The following is a 17,916-nucleotide window of genomic DNA, read 5'->3' on the forward strand; positions in this document are numbered from 1 at the left end:
CTCTGGTCACCATGTTCTGTTAGGTTAAATTTTTAATTAATTTGGTACTCTCTGCTCAGCAGTGCTCTGCTCATCTAATCTGGACAACTTCTGAGTAACCTCCAAGTAGAGAATAGGGTGAGGAACCCACCCCTGGAGGGGACCCAAGCTCCCTGGCACAGTGTCAGACCCACAGAGAGAGAGAGAGAAACAGAAGGAAAGCATGAGCTCTGCCTTCCCTCTTGGACTTGTTTTCCAGTCTCAGACTGCTGAATGTAAAAACAGGAGCACATGCTTGGTTCGGTGCCTGTTTTGTGCAGCTCCTGTGTCTTTTCATTTACTTTAGCAACACCAACACTCTCCTTACACTTATACTATTGGAATACAGAGAAATGTAAAAAGGGCAGCAAATACAGTACATAGAACATATGGCTGACCTGACATAAGACTTCACTGGGCCCCTAGATGTAGTGATTGCATCCATTAGACCATTCTTCTCCTAAAACATTTAAAAATGAAAAAATCCATCCTCCTGGTGAAGTGATAGGGTCCAATATCACCTGTAGCCTGTGAATGACAATTTAAGCAGTGCGCATTTAAGGTAGCTACTTTCATTGGATATATTCTCCTGCAGTCAACCTTTTAAAAGTCACAGAATTTAAATAAAAATGCTTATATCTACATAGATCTTTATCACATGCATCTGGAGCCAGTCAAACATTTCCCTAATGAAATGCATCAGGGCAAGGACAAGTTTTAATGACACACAGAAATTTTAAGAAATGTCTTTGATGGAAAGCAAATTTTTCAACTAGGGCAAGCAATAAGCTTTGAGGAAAGGTGGCACATGTTTTAGTAAGCCATTTAAAATGGGATTCATCAGCTCTGAAATAAATATTATCAACACTGCTACCAGTTTTAACAAAGGTGAAAGGAAAGGATGTTTCTGAAATGTCCAACTCATTTAGGCTAAGAACAGTTAATGAGCTCCTGAAATGAGAGGACTTGTACCAATTAATTTCTCAGAATAGCTGGAGTATATTATCCTCATTCTTTTCCCACTGGAGTAGAACGAAATGCCATCATTACCCTGTTTGGGAGCAAGACCAACCCATTATTTACTATCTTATGGTAGCCAAGATGACATAGTATCTTGAGTTCCTTGTATTCATTTTGAGATTGCAGATGGAAAGTTGGAGGGTTCATTTCTGTTTTGCTGTTGTCTCTTATGTTTGTACTAAAATACAAACATAGTCAAAATGTAACAGTCAAGTTTGTGTTTGTTTGTTTGTTGGTTTTTTGGTTTTTTTTTTTTTTTTGTTTGTTTGTTTTAATTAAAAGGCAGATCATAGATGCTTTTGGCTTACCTAAAAGGAGAAGAAATGTTGTTTTGGGTCTCCTTTACTGCTTTGGTGCTGAAAACCATCCTGATTTATAAGCAATGTTCTACTATTAATAGTTTAATCAAATACAAAATATTCCATTGCAATGTCAGAAAGAGTAGTTACATATTAGTAGCTGAAGTATTTTTTGCCCCATATATTGGGTTTCTTAGGTAACTTGGAGGAAATGCGGTTTTACTGATATAAGGGGAAGCAACAACAGGACTGTGAAGATAATTTAATAGGCACCAGGGTAAATCTTGTTTTCTTGAAAAGTGTTCTTTTCTATTAGTCCTTCTCACAGTGAATTTCATGGTAGTCATCATCCCAGTTTGACTTCTCCTGAACAGAAATTCTCTACAGCTAAAAAGCTACAGCATGGTAGAAGTAGAAATAGATTCAGCTTTCCTTGCCAGAACTTCCTTGATCTCTTCCATGTGTTCAGATGTTGAAGGAAGCACCAGCTTCCACAATGATATCACTATTTATTGTATCTGTGGCATTTCTATCTTGAGATCTCCTGAAAGAATGCATTATTTGGGAAAAGTTGAATTGCCATCCCCTTATAACTTAAGCCAATGTAAATATGCCTTTTAAAAAGCACCCGAATACTGACACTCACGTTTGCAGGTCAGTTCATCTCCGAAGGCTGGGTAACTCACGCTGATAGGACAGGCAATAGAAAAAAATCAGATTCTTCTGATTATAAATATATATAAAATTGGTACGTGTATATGTATAGATATATATGCCAATTATAAATACTCCTCTGCTACTCAGTAGGGAACAATTTTTCCAAACATGATTTTGTGAGTTTAATTTCTGTTGTTACAAAAAATCTGTTTATGTAAAAAAAATAAATTACATGATTACATGAAATGATACAGAAAAGAATTATAGTGTAAGAGACCTAATGCAAATTCTGGAGTGTCACTGAGTAGCAGAGCAGGTAAGAAGTTGCTGTGCAAATGATATATGCCATTACAGAGCCTGAAGGGAAAAACAGTAATTCTTTGCTAAAGCATGTAAATGATAAGAAAATATTTTTATGAGGAAAATATCAAAACTATTCACAGAGTTTATAATTCAAGAATGGCACAATTTTAATGACTGGACAGGAGAGTACAAATTACCTGAGACCAGCACAGTTCCAGTGTAGAACACAAAAGGAGTCATTTAGGAGTGCTCCTAACCTCAAAACTACTCCCAGCCTAGGAGGATCAGCTCAAATGGACCAAAACAGTCGGATGATGAGGGCTGAATGGCAGACACACCTGCTGGCATTTTTCTACCTGTCAATTTTTTATAACCTTATAAACAATAGGTAGGTGGGGCAAACACCACAATTTCTACTTTTACCACCCGCAGCAATGAAATTTCTTTGTAGGAAGATCTGAGATGTAAGAAGCTCTGAGATTTCTGGTGAGCTTGGACTGAAAAACAAAACTAGAGCCTCGCTTCCTTGTGGTTACCAATGTTTCCATGGCACCTGTGTGAGTGTTGGCACAGTGGGGGTCAGCACATTCTGCTGACCTGAAAAGGCTCAGTGCTCTTTTAGTTCCGTGCAACATGCTCATGGATCAGAAAGCCTTATAGCTTATGCTTCGTGCAACTAAACATCTGCAAAGTTTAAGCTTCATTGTTAGTAAAGTGAGGGCTGTTGTGATTTGAATTTGTTAGCTGCAGGGAGATACACTTTGTTGAGATATAAAGAAAAAAACCAATGTGGATGTGAACAGCCTCAGAGCTGTATCATGCCCTCAGCTCACTCAGTCTGCATAGCTCTCTGGATCCCTTTCAATATTAAAAGGTCCAGTAGACCTCTAGGGGGATATTCTGATGTGGATGCTTGTTTTAAGAGGATTGAAGAGGAAAAATGCAATGGAAAGTTGTATTGGCATCACAGCCCCAATCATGCTAATGGCAAAGAGCCCTATGATTTAAATAATTTAGGATATTGCCTTTAATTGGTTCTGGTTACATAATCTTCTGTTAATCTCTTTCCTCCCACTGTTTCTCTGAAGGAATGTGCTCTAATGCGTAAATGTTCTGTCCATTTTATTAAGGATGGAGTGCTAGCCATAAAGATAGTTCCTATAAAAATCACTACACAGAGGTGGATTAAATGACAAACACCAGGGCCAAGGGCCTCAATGGCTGGAGTCATGTTCTCTTGTCAGAGTTTAAGCTTCTGTCTTTTGTTTTTGGGTGAAAAAAAGAGTTTCAAAACACAACTACTGTGTAGTTGAGGAAAGTAGTTTTTGAAAACACAAACATGCCTGAGAATTATGTACTGTATCTTAATAGAAAACCAATTCCAAATTTGGTATCTAAGTCAATGCAACAATGCTCTTCATTTCAAAAAGTTCCTTACAGTGCTTTGCAAGCACATATTACCCCCTCCTCCTATCCCCGCCTCCAACACACTCCCACAAGCATCCAGGAAAGAAAAAAGAAATCTCATAACACAGCTGAGGTACTTCAGCTCAGGCCACCTATGGTTATTGACCCAGAGGTCAGGACCAAAGTCCTCAAATTCTGTTCTGTGGACACAAGAAGTAGCCAAAATTTTATTCCTGACAAAATGTTCTTCCCAATCATGTTTTGTACGCTGTAAGTCAGGCAGGCACGTGCAGTTGCCCCTGCTTAGCCCTGGCAATCACACTGCCTGCAGAAATCACTTGCAGTGAATTGTCCTTTCGCTCTCCAGTTTTAGAGCATTGGCTTTGCATGGGCTATTGACTGAAAAAAATTCAGCCAGCAGCTTTGCAGCAACTGCATCCAAGGTGCTTACTTTTCTTTTTTTTTTTAGGGACTTGTCGCTTTTAGGATATTTTTATGTGCTTAAGACAAAATAGAAGTATTTACCAAAAGTAACTGTAGCTTTATGTAATAACCTTTTTACATCACTTAAGGGTTCATCTATAGGAAGAGACTGATTAGTAAAAAAGAGGAAATTACAGTAAGTAATTTTAAGATGAGGGAAATGATAGGAATATCCCCTTTGTCATTTTGGGGCGGGTTGAAGATTGGGAAACAGATCTTTGTCACTACACCTCGCTAGGAATAGAAGACTGTGATGGCCTGGGGGGTACAGTGACCCTTCGCCAGTGTGGTTCAGGTAGAAGAGAATAAAGCCTTCTTCTATGGCTGTCTAGGACAAAAGCTGCCCCTTCCAGCTGGGCACTCATGATGAACAGTTCTCTTTTTTCCTATCATGGTTTAGGAATGGTATATTCCAATGTAGTATTTCCCCTGAAATCCAAGCCACACAGTTTTCTCCTTCCGCCCTTCCCCTCACCCTCCTCTGTGGCAGAATGAAGAGAATTGGAGAGAACTCGGGACACAAAAGATAAAGATCATGGGTTGAGATAAGAACAATTTACTAGAAACAGCAGTGAGATAAGAAAATTAACAATAACAGAAACAAAATAGAGGGTACAAGAAAAGAAGCATTATTGCTCATCCCGGAAACTCCCAACAATAGACAATACATCTGCTCCCTCTGCCACGCCAGCCCCACTGCTCCCTCCAGCTCAGGAACAGCGTTACCCGACTTCTCCCTCTGGTTTGGAATCAGCATTACCCCACATCTCCCTCTGCCATGCTGACTCCACTGGAAGAACTCCTTCTCCTCCTTTTCCCCACCCCAGCAATGATGTGAGGTGGTATAGGATAACCTCCATGTCCTGGCCATACCCCCTTCTGACTACTACAAAAAATTAACTCTGTCCTGGCTGGAACCAGGACACCTCCCCACAGGAAAAGATTAAAGCATGAGTATGCTTTTTTCCCCAGTAGGAGGGTGATTTAGCTTACCTGGTTCTTGGAGTTGGAGTTTGTTTGTGTGCTTACATCTATGTATGCATGCATTTTTGTGACTGTATAGCATAGCTGACATTTTGCTGAGGAGATTAAAGACTTACACACCTGTAGAGAATTTTTGGGCACCTATTTTTATCCAGGCACCTCTGCCTTCTCTGCAAACACTGCACATAGTAGATTATTGTTAGGTGAACTTTCAGCATGAATAATAATTTCAGTACCATTCATCAGCAAGCTGTAGACACTGAATCTGCTTAATGGCTTATTTATTATAAGGGTCCTTAAGATCTTTCTGCAGTCTCTCCCTGGTGCATTTTGGGATATGTCCTTCATGATCCTTAATGTCAGCCTTCTGCAAATATACCGTTTGTGCGTTATATATGGAAACAAAAATGCTTTTAAGTCATTCATCTGCATTTCCTCATATATGTATAGCCCTGACAAGGGCTCTGAAGGTACGGGTGACTTTGTGTTGTTTCACCTTCAGAACAGTTTATTCTTTTGAACGTTTCATCATGTGAACATTGTTCTCTAATACTATTTTTTGAAAATTGGATCAAACGTCTGAATATGAAACTTGGAAATCTAAGCTGGCCTCCAAACTCCTGTAAGCATGCCTTACAATTTTGCTTTGCATGGCTTAAAAATTTGAATCTACTTATTTGCCAGTGAAGTGTGATTCTGATTTAAGTTTTCTGTCTTTCTGATGTATAGGTCAGGAGGGCTCTTACTTTGGAGCACACCCTTGTGAGAAGACAAAATTAATTCTGTTCCTCAGCATCACCTGTGGTTAGAGATCAATGTGTTAGGTCCTGCAGCACTGCAGTGATTTTCATTTGGAAAGGATTTGTTTGAGGTGACCATGTAAAATGAGTGGTGGTGTTGCTCCAAAGCAGTGCCGTGTAGGACCCTTTGCCAGGGATCAGAAAATGCTTTCCTCTTGCTTAGACTTTCTGTGGCAGAATTTTGTGCAAATATAGTGAAAGAAGGAATGTTCAGTGGCTCTGAACACAGCTTTGATATTGATTTTTGTTACTGTTGCATAACATTCAGGGACTCTGTAAGAAGCAGGGTCAAATCAATCCACACGTGTTTAAATACTCAGAAATAAAGCAATGGAAAAATTTTGGGAAAAAATCAGATCTTACCAGAAAATAATGTTTATTAAGAACTGAGCCAGACCAAGCTCTCCTGGTCTTTAACAAAGCCATGATTTTAAGAGCTGTTTTAGTTCTGGAGCAGTAACAACAGACAATGAATACTGAAATTAGCGGAAAGTCAAGGCAGTATACATATCAAAATACGCTTTGCAGAATTTGATTTACACTTAGCAAAATTAATAGTGGAGATCAGTAAAAACCTACATGCTTATGGCTTTTCAATGTAAAAATATATGTAGTCGTCCCAGCATATATATAAATGTGGAGGTTTTTAGATTTTTAGAAATAAGTACATTTATATTATTTTGAATTTACACATGGTAATATGAGGCACAGAGAACATAAATGCCTATATCACTTAGAAGATTAATGAGTAAAATGAGCTACCACCAATCTGTCTTTGTTCCCTGTCCAAGGGAATGATGAACAGGCACTGTGGTCTGTAGGCAGATAGCATGATGTGAAGCCCTCCTACTTTGCCATTCTACAAGACTTTTATTGCTACATAACTGTCTCTTTCACTACGAAAGCTGTGGCCCCTTTATTCCACCTAAAAGTGCTCTCTTTTACCCAAAGAGACAACCTCCTTATACATACTTGTTTTTTCAAGCAGGGTTTGCATATCGAAGTAGATTCTGGTGTGACAGCATCTTAAGTTTATATATGTAACAATATGTATGTTATACACGGCTAGATAAATGCGTTAACTGGCGGGATAGGGACAATTGTAAAGATTGTTTAGTTGAAATTCACACTGGAAATAAGACCCTAGCATAGGTTCTATTTCTGTATCTAAATGTCCTCAATATTGGGCTAGGCTCAGATATAACATTGTCACCTTAGAGCTGTCTCCATAATTTTTTTTTTTTTTTTAACTTGATTCTTGTATATTTTTTACATGGCTTTTTTAATTAGATGGTTTTTAATCATGCCTACTGGCACATAAAAAAAGTAAGTTTTCTGTCAGAAAGAATGTATTTCTTAAATAGCTGAAGTTATACTCTTAAAATCAGCTTTGAGTCTGGAAAAAGCTGTTTTGTGAGGCTTCCAGAGGTTTCTGCCAAAATGCCATGAGACCATTACTTCACATTTGCTTGCAGATTTCTCTGGAACCCAGAAGTGCAGACACAACACAGAAGAGCTGGAAGAAGGAAGAGTTCATCAACTATTTCTGAACTTTAAAAATGAATTATTTCTGGTTCAGTCTGAGAAAACCAGAAAAGTTTGGGTGGGGAGGAAGTTGACTTTATTTCCCAACACTTCTCTGTTCTAAAGTAAATCCTCTTCAGATTCAACATCACTTTGATTAATTAGAAGATAATTATCCATTTGCTGACTAAACAATAGTTTCTTCTGTTGAAACCAAGCAATAATATCTTCTCGCTCATCGTGTTTCATGTATTGGCAGCAGATCGTATGTGCATACTGAGAAAAAGGTTTTGTCCCTCTGGGAATGCATGCATGTGGAGGAAAAAACCATAACTCGTTTGAGAAGGGTGATTATAATGCTGCACACATTACTTGAGGTATGTGCAAGTCAAATACCCACTGACCTGAAGCAGTCATGGTTCAGACAGCCCAGCATGGTTTCCTGCCTGCTGTGACCTGGCATAGCCTAGGACAGCGCGAGGTTTCTCGATGCGTGGCTGGCCGCCACTGCTTCCCTAGGAGTGGAAACTTGAAGGCTGGTGATAAAAGGAAAGTATTTTTGCCATTCAGAGTTAGCTTTTTGAAATCACGAAACAAGGTAGGTTCATGATTTCAAATTAGTGCTTGCAGGTAGTGGCCATCTTTCCCTCCCTTCCACAGATGAGTGGGGAGCACTTTCCTAAGCTGAGGTCCAAATCTCAATGCTTTTCTTAGTGCTGGGCAAACACCAGCCTTACCTACTGTGGTGCCAGTGCAGTGGAGATACCAGGATGCCACAGAAGTGATGCCTGGTTTTCCCTGCCTCTTTTGAACCTTCTCTCAACATTATTCAGGAAGATCTATTATTAGAAATTTGATTTGTGTAAGATAAAATACTTACTAATTTCTAGAAGGGGAGCCAGTTTAGACAGACCTTCATTTTGTTCCCCATGTAAATTAACTTTTTGTCAGTAGCACAGAAGTAGACAAAACTCAAGGAAACTCAATCTCTTTTTTGGTGAAAATAAAATACAATATCTTGCCTGCTTTATAAACAGCCTAATGCTCCTAAAATTAAGTTTTTGGTGTATGCCCAAATATACTCCAAAGAAAACATTTCCTGTAGTATTTTGGTACTCCTGTTTGGCTCCAGCTGACACTGAGAAATGTAGAAGCCATTTCAGACATGAATAATTGTAATAGTTTGCATTTGTAAAGTGATCCAGATACTAACAATAATGGACTGCAGCTGGAGTGTGAGCATGGTAAAATGGCTCTGTTACAAGCACAGTCTTTAAACGAAGTGGTGAAATGAAGACATTAATTATATGAGGTCAGGTATGCTTTGACTAGAGGTGTAGCAGGCTATGAAACTGAAAAGGTTGTTAATTCAATCACTAAAATGATTTAGCATCAAAAAAAGAAAAAAAAAAGAATTTGTGCTAATTTTAAAATAAAGCTAAGATATTTTAATTGCCTAGAACTTAGGCAATTGGAAGTGCAGAAATAAAGGGATGGGTGGGTACATCACGTCTTATCCTTTTTCATTGTATTCTACACACAAAAATAGAGCCAAAGACAAATAATTTAGACAGGTTCCTTTAAGTCATATAGTGACTTCCTCTTAACACTTTAAACGATCCTACTGTTCTTAGACATATTTCACCTTCAACTACAGAATGGTCTAAGTTTTCATAAGTAGAAAACATGAGCATTTTTGTCCCATACAAAGAGGAAGGGAGCAGGGGAAGCTTAGAGATGGTTGGCATGATTTATTGTGTTTGGAAAATAAATTTAGATGAACATATAAATGTTCATGAAGAGGAATAGATGCTTTCCCTTTCACTGAGGATCTTTAGAAACATTTCCAGAATCCTAGTCCATATATATTCTTGGGGGATACACTTAGATACAATAAATGTCAGTTTGCTGTGTGAAACTCACTAACTCACTGGTCTCTGCCTGTTCAACACATGTGGTAATCAGACAATTACTGGGGTTACCCCACTGATAGTATCAAAAAACCCCCCCCACCTATTTCTATAAAAGCAAGTGGGAATTCAATTTCCAGTAAATTCAATTTCATAAACACCTATTTAAGACAACCAGGGTTGAATATTACTCTATTCCATGCTAAAGAATACAGAGAGATATACAGTTTGTCCTTTAGCAGTTCTTGCAGGGTCATAAAGGAATGTATAAGTTAGTGTTGACTTTTTAAACAGTAGTATTAGCCTCGCATCTCAGGAAAACAACAAATCACATTTATGCAGTACTCATAAATCAGTAGAACACAAAGCTGAGCTGGAAAACTTTTACATGACATCAATCACAAACTGTGAAATACCCAATAAAATTTCACAACATACCTGCGGAACAAGTTTTGCAATGTGCAAATAACACAGATTCCCTACTACCAGGAAGAAAAAAAAAGTCTTTCAACACATACAATACAAATTCTACAGCGTACATGAAAAACAAGTTCCATCGTATGTATGGGGGTTTGAAGAATAAATATAGTATTTTAGTAGTCACTAAACCTGAAGTGACCCATTGTCTCATGTAGAATTAGTATTTGGTTTTGTGGTGTTTCATTGCCTCAGGGCTTTATAATGAAGGTGAATTAATGTAAGAACTGGTCGTTTAAATGAATAGTTATATTCCTGACCTGAAATGCCATGATCAGTCTAGAACCTGCCTTGTATCGGCCCCAAAAATTGGCCCCTAACAGGATTCATAAAGCTTCTGAAAATCAGAAATGCAAACAGGATGGAATATAACCATCCAAAACACAGAAATGCTTGTGCTTGGTTTTAACTGTATAAAGTAAACAGGTTAAAGATGTTACAGGAAGAAGGAGGGCAGACAGGAAAGCAGTAGTGTGGTATTAGGAGGTGTTCCTTCTAGGAGACCAGTAAAGCAGCACTAGAACACAGGAGGGGCGTGGCTAGGACTCTGAGGTTGTTCTAAACAACCTCACACCATCTGCAGGGGTGGTTGGGATGGGGTTCCTTCCTCTCAGAAAGCGTGGTGGAGCAGTTGGGTATTGCCATTTCCATCTGGTGAGCACTCGCGCATTAATTGTTTGCCTCTCTTGTACACTGTGTTATTAATACTGTTGCTGTGACTGTTCAGTTTTGTATCTCATTGACGTTTCCAGTCAATTACTCTTAACTCAACCTGTGGTCTTCACCTTTCTCCTTCTACTTCCAATTCTCCTCTCCAGCCAACCACAGTGGGAGGTGGAAGGGGAGGTGGAGAGTGAATGAGCAGCACATGGTTTGCAGTCTTCCACTGGCAACTCTAAATTGGAAAATGCTATTCCTAAACCACAACAGTCATTCATTTTCTAATTCTTTTGAAGTATTTGGCCTTGCAGCTATGGAGGCACATGAATGTGGCTTTAGCCATAGAGTCTCTGGTCACAAAATGTGTAAAAACTCAGCCTGAAGAAGGGAAACATGTATATTTCTTTGCTTTTAACTGAAACAAAAAGGAGGGATGAAAAAGAAAGCCAGAAAGACAAGGGAAGGCAGGTCACAGAGAGAGAAAAGAAAATTATAGGAATGCAGATGTGGAGAAAGCAGCTAAGACTTCTATATAGTTACTTGGGAGCATGTTACAGCATGAAGAGCTTGATTTTTGCTTGGGAACAGGTGTAGAGCGGAGTAATATCCAGTTCTCTGCAGCTTTGAGAAGGGACAATTATATTTTTCCGTCTCAAGCAGTTTCCATGTGACAAAATACTTGGCCACGTATTATGTAATGGTGGAATGCACAAGCCCATCTGAGTGAGCGGTACTGGTCTTTAGGCTAAGCAGCTCACTACCTCAGCAATATTACCAGTGAACTGATGTGATACTATCGCTGTTGGTTACAGTGATGACTATTCCTGTGCCTCCTAGAAATCCTCAAAATCAAGCCAGAGAAAATAAATCCCTATTATTTATACAAACTGTGGCTTCTCTTTGGAAAAAGGTGAGAATTTATCAAAGCATGACCAGCTTTGTTCTTTTCAGATTTCTGTGAGATCTAGTCCAGCTAAATCCAAAAGCCAGTAGAAGGCTATTTTGTATTTATATATTTTCTTTTCAGTGCTGCTTATTAACAAAATAATTTGAGAAACCTGTAGTGAATGAATACTTTTCATGTGCAAGTAGGAATCAGAATCTTGTGCCTTATTCCAGCCTCATCTTTCAGGTTTCCTTTCTGGCCTTCAAGTATACTCTCCTATGTATTTCTTTGTTCCACTCAACAAAGGAGACTCATGTTGAAAGTAGGGCACCTACTTAAGTGTTTAGTTGGATTAGGGTTCTTCAGAGGATTTCCTAATCTCTGGAAAAAAAATGATTAATTGTTGAAGCATTAGGCCTTCAAGGTCTAGACTTCCAAGAAATTCAGCTCTGAATCTTGGCCTGGGCTGACTGAATCATTTTATGATGGCCAGGCCTAGAACTGTGCAGGGTACTGGCTTCTGAGTGCAGACAAAAATAGTAGGAGATGAGTGCTGAGTGAGTAAAATGAGATTTAGGAACTACAAAAAAAAATCCAAAAAAATCCCCAAACAAAACCACAAACAACCAAAAACAAAACAACGCCCCCACCCCATCTCCCAAAAAACCCCCAAACAACCCAGTGGAAGAGCATCCAGTTACAGTTTAAAACTTTTTTCGAGACATAGTCATGGAAGAGAAGATACTGTCTGCTTCTGTCTTCACATTTAACTTAGTGAGACCAGCTTTCAGGATGAGAAAAATTAAAATTGTGTGGTGACACTAAATTTTGAGTTGGCCGTGATGCCTTGACCGTGTTTGTGATGGTAGTATTTTTCCAAAAGGGCTGTGCCTTGTAAGGTAAATCACAAAGTTAACTTCAGCTGAATAAAATTTGGAGGAAAAGTCCCTGATATGGTTAATTGGCAAATGCCCATTTTTTTGCCCATCTGTAAAGCACCCATGTTCAATGTGATGACATTTTCTTTAATCTGATTAGAAGACTTGAATACTATTAAATGTTCCCATGCTTGCCCTATGTGCTGGAAGACCTCTATGCATTTCTTATACATTGCATAAAAACTAAAATTACTTTCCTGCTGGCTTGCACATACTTGGGTTCATTTTAGCCAGTAGTTGCATTTTTTGTAACCTAGTCCCTCAAAGTGTCTTCTTTTCAGAGTTTGCCAAAGGGCTCACTTAGAAATGCTAGTTCTTACAACTCTCACCTCACTTTGTTGTGACTAAGCTCTCCTGAAATGCAATCTGTTCCACAGGGCATTCTTTCTGCAGCTGTCACATGCTGCTGTGCTTGCTCTGTACTTATTGAACTGCCTTATACTCACACAGGACTCTCAACTGTTTTTTTCAAGGCAGAGTTTCTATTCTGTCCTGTGTATTTTTCCTTGGTTGCTAATATCGTATGGTACTCTACAATGACAGAAAAGCTGATAACAATCTTCAGTAGGAGAGATCAGCCTGTCTGAATGCTGATATAAACTGAAATGATGGTATGAAATATGTCAATAAATCATCTTGCAGTGCATTTCACACACATTTTCTGCCAGTGTGAGTAAGCACATTTGCTGGGATGGGTCAGACCTGGGGTAACATGAGTTTTTCTAAGAACTGCTGGTTTCCCTGGTATGTACAAGTGCTTTGTAAGTTTAACCTGTCATATCCGACTTCACCCCTAACACCCTTTTCCCCCAACTCACCACCCTTTAATTGCCTCCTAGCACTGTGTTCATGTGCAGATACAGAGCTCTGAAATTTCACCCAAGGGGAAACTCTGCCAATATTTTTTACCTGGAAAAAATGCTTTTCAAAAAGAAAAGATAAGGAATAGTTTAGTTGTAATCTGGAATTGCACAAATTAATTGGCTGCTCTGAGGCATAGTTATTTGTTGCTTTGGAAGCTGTTTCCAGGTACAGTGTGGAGCAAATCAATCTCTTTCTTGTTTCTGGGAGTTCCCTGTCCTTGCCATGGAATTGCAATAAGCAGTCAGAATGCTGTGGTCAGTGGCATAATTGGGTTTGGTCCCAGAGATAATGGGAATTCAGCCAAAGCCTCTGAGGGAAAGAGAAAGGACTCTGTAAACAGTTGTAATTGGGTCTGACTGAAAAAAGACCATTAATGGTGCTGTGTCTTTTAAACTGCTAAAGCTGCTCTTATACTCTAATTCTCCCCCTGAATGTCTGCATTTTGTGCCAGTTGTTACCCCTGTGACTCTATGGAAGACATAGTTCCCTTCAATTCGATATTCAAGAGACAGGTTGGATCCTTACTTTATTCCTGTACTTTTTTATCTTCTACCTCTAGTATGAGAGGCACAAATGCTGCCAGAAGTTTCGGATGCCCAGTGGGGCAGGTCCCTACTACTACCCATCGCCATTGTGGTTGGATGTAAGTCTGCTGATAAGCAGGGTCCGCATATGCTGCCTGAACATGCTGAAAACACCTGAATTGTTCTCTGCAGAACAGAAATGACAGGGAAAAGTGCAGAGGAAGGCAAGATACCCCCCCAAAAATCAATCAAGATATCTCCATTGTGAAAGAAATAATTGGGAGACAGGAAGAACTGCTGGATGGGTGGGAAAACAGCTAACTGCTGGGAATAAGACTACAGCTTTGGTGTCTTTTTGGTAAGAGAGGAAAAAAATTTTTGTATATATGCATATGCTTTAAAGAAATTCTTGATGTAGGAGGGAACAGAATAAACAAAGCTCATAGATTTTCATGTGAGAAATTTCTTGTGCAAGAAAGTGAAAAACTGTGCTTAGAACAAGGTTGCAGCTACTACATTATACAGCTAAGCCTGTGTGTACCATTGGATGGGCTGGGCTACTTGTGTCTCAGCATTTCTGTGGTTCTTTCATAGGGAAATGATGTTTGCCATGTTTTTCATTCAGTGGATGGCAGATGCAGCAAAGGGAATGACTTTCCTGAGAAGTCTTTTTTTTTGTCTGTAAGAAATGACTAAGTCAGGTGAGGGCTACAATGGCACAGAATGGAATAAGAGGCATGAAGAATGACCTGTGTGCCTGAAAGCCTGTGGCTGCTAGTTAATATGATAAAATATATTGCCTTTGTCTATAGACTTTGTTCTGGATAGACATAAACAAGAGTCATGGTCTAAAATCTAATATCAAGACAGAGTTTTGTTCACATGAAAAACTGAAGCGCAAGAACCAGAGTGCAGCCCTACCCTGTCTGTGTTGGCTCACACCCAGTAGTGAAGGCACTCCAGAAAAGGGCTTTACAGATACCATTTAACTAAAAAAAAAAAAAAAAAAAAAAAAAAAAAAAAAAAAAACAAACCACACAAAAACCCACACCTAAAAAAACTTGGGTTAGACTTGGTGTGTAATATGTCTACTGATCTGGAAAACATAAACATATGTTGGATATCTGTCGTAACAGACCTAGGCACAGAAAGGCAGCCATATTTTTCAAAAGTCAAGATTGTTGCTCAGTTTTCACATAATCTGTACACATTAAAACAGGCACTGTTTTCTAACTATTGAAGAAATGCAAAATTCAGTGGAGCTGGGGAATTACTGAAAGGCTGTAATACTTTTGAAGCCAGACCCACCCATATTTAGGTGGAAAAATGCAGTGGAAGCAATGCAACCCAAGAATTATTTTCTCTGTAACTTCAACTTGAGTTCTCATCCCAAATTCAGTGATGGACTTGTTTAAATTTCTACATATCTCTCTGCCTTCATCACACAGCATCTGAATGTTTAAGAGTGCTTGGAAATCTTTATGATGCCTGTGAGGCAGGAGAAGTATTCTTGTTTTCCTTTTCTTCTAAGGGGGAAAAGAAAGATGTGAATTGCCAAGGGGCATGCAAATATTTGTGCCAGAGACAGGAAACAGGTACATGTTTTCAGTGTACCAGCCCAATGCTTGAAACGGCAGATTTTTTTTTCCCCCCAGCTGTGTCTATTTAGGCACTACATAAATAAGTAGACATGTAGTGTAATTATTTCCTACTATGTGTTTGCTCCATAGGTGTTTTACGTAAGTGCTGTGACATTGGAGCAGGCCTTGGTCAAACACACACCAAACTCACATCCTGGAAGACTCTTTCAGTGATGTAATATGTACAGAAAAGTGGCTCTAGTATCTTCTAGCTTCTTGGCCCTGATTCAGGGTCAAGAGGATATTTCCAACAGTTGCTTTTTTCAACAAAGAGTGCTCTGAAAACCGAGGCTCTGTGAACTGAGCAAGTTCTCAGAGCACACACTTCTATAAGAAGCTTGCTTGCCTACTAAGCAATTCTCAGCAATGTCTTTAGGCTGCAAGCTATTGTTATTTGTTTGTACTGTGGCAATACCCAGAGTCTGCAGTCATGGATCAGGGCCCCATTGTGCTAGGTATTCTAAAGACAAAAACAAAAAGGTCTTTGTCATACTCTTAAAGCAAATCGGAGGTGAGTCTGGGAAAAGAACTTTTCCAAATCCTAAGTTCTAGGGCCAACTTGTAAGCAGTTTATTGCTCTCCACACTTTGGGTTTGTCCTTGGTTTTCTCACCTGCATTGTTTATTCAACACAGATAATAAATGAACTCTGAAAACACAATGGGAAATGCAGACATTTGATGTAGCTACTTATATTTCCTACTGAACACTTAAATAAATAGACATCCAGTGACTGACAGAGGTGCCTCGAGGACTTAGTTGCCATCTTTGGCTCCCTCAAAGTATTTTGTTTTGGTGACTAAAGACTGAAATCTGATGCAGAAATAACACTTGCCAAAACCCAACCTTTTTCAGTATTTCAGATGTGTGTATTTCATTTGCTTCATATATATAGCATTGCTGGGGGTATCCACATCACAAGAGGATTTTTGCACCTCAGGCATTCACCAGCTGCTGGCACTTGAAGTCACATTCCTTTCCGTATCACATCACATTTAGTTGCTGTGGATACTCTTGTGATGCCAAAAACAAAGGATTAGGACTTACTGTAGCCCTTCCTCTCCTAGAGCAAATGTTTCTGCTTCTAAATGTCCTATCTGCATTACAGGCAGGTGGAGCACCGAGAGTCACTGGGGAGGGATGGGGTTGGAGCTCTGTAACCACTCCCACTCTACACGTGGCAACGATGTTCTTGTATCCCCAAAAGGCTTTGAGTGAATAGAATTGGGAGTTAAACTAGTACTGAAGTTACTAAAGTGTAAATACCTGTGAAGTCGTGTCAGCACTTTGGCTCATTATCTTTTCTGGATGTCCTCTATGTATCTCTAGTCTCAAACTAAGAATGAGTATAAACTTTCCTAGGTTTTGGAGATACTGCTAGTGGTGTATGGGTTAATCAAACCCACAAACACAGGAAAAGGGTCTGGAAAGTCCCTTGAGGTGGCTCTTCACTTGTTGGGGAATCACTGTGTAATGCAAGAAGATGGTCTGAGGCCATAGTTTATATTTTTCTGACCCTCAAAAGCAGCTCTGTAGGAATTGAGTCTATTTCAAAATCCACACTCAGCTAGCAAAAGAAAAACATGTAATGTTTCTGGAAAAAAAATAAAAAAAGGAGAAATAGAATATGCATTCTCAGAATAATTCAGCATTTAACACACATAATTCTTGCTTATTTTCATCTATATGCTGATTAATTAAACACATTAAAACCCCTGTTTTGGACTTTTTTTTTTTTTTTTTTTTTAGATATTTTATGTTCAAAATAAAAGTTAAGTTAATACATTTAGCCACTGCTGGTGGGCTTGTTTCATTAGTGTTCTCTGCCATGGATTTAAGAACCGAGAGAACAAACATTTATCAGCTGGAATAAAGACTTTTTTTTTGGTTTCCGTTTGTGTCTTCTGAGATGCATTCCAGGCTTTCAAAGAAGCCACAAGAAAGCTCTAATTTTCTATTTATATGCTCAAACATTATTTTCATTCATATATCTATAACCAGATAAACATTCTGAAAATTCACATTGCAGTATAATCACTTTGTTCTTCTTTTGGGATACTGACTCATAATTAAATAGATGCAGCTGAAAGACAAAAATGTGGCATTGAGACTGTACTGTTACAGTAAAGGAAAAAAAGGATGAAAACAGAACTTCTAAGGACCGCAAAGCAGATTGGAGTAGAAACTCAAAGATCAGGTTAATACTCTAGTGCATCCACAAATACCCTTTACCAACCATGTACATTACAGCCAGTGTTTTATGCTTTGGCCTCAAAATGGGGATAATTATTTTCCCGTGTTAGAAGCTTTTGTGAGAATGAATATCTATTGGTGACTTTAAAAAAAAAATCTGACAATACGGTAATATTCACATAGGTATCAAGAGAAACAAGTAGCTTAATTAACATCTCACTAGAGACAGAAATTCTCCTTAGAAAGAGCAATAGACTGAGTTACTGAAGGTGGCCAAAATTCAATCCCTTGCTGTTTATTTAATGAGCTAACTCACAGTTGGTATTTGCT

General features: G+C 38.8%; 1 long non-coding RNA gene across 1 annotated transcript; it reads right to left on the bottom strand.

Moving 5' to 3' along the window:
• Nucleotides 1-1,308: 1,308 nt before the first annotated feature.
• Nucleotides 1,309-2,624, bottom strand: LOC120754451 (uncharacterized). The gene is made up of 3 exons (XR_005701443.1): nucleotides 2,495-2,624; nucleotides 1,984-2,024; nucleotides 1,309-1,881 (listed from the first exon to the last, which is right to left on the bottom strand). It is a non-coding gene; the product is annotated as an uncharacterized LOC120754451 (long non-coding RNA).
• Between the last annotated feature and the right edge of the window lie 15,292 nt (nucleotides 2,625-17,916).

Source organism: Hirundo rustica, chromosome 6 (assembly GCF_015227805.2).
Source record: "Hirundo rustica isolate bHirRus1 chromosome 6, bHirRus1.pri.v3, whole genome shotgun sequence".
Taxonomy (NCBI): Eukaryota; Metazoa; Chordata; class Aves; order Passeriformes; family Hirundinidae; genus Hirundo; species Hirundo rustica.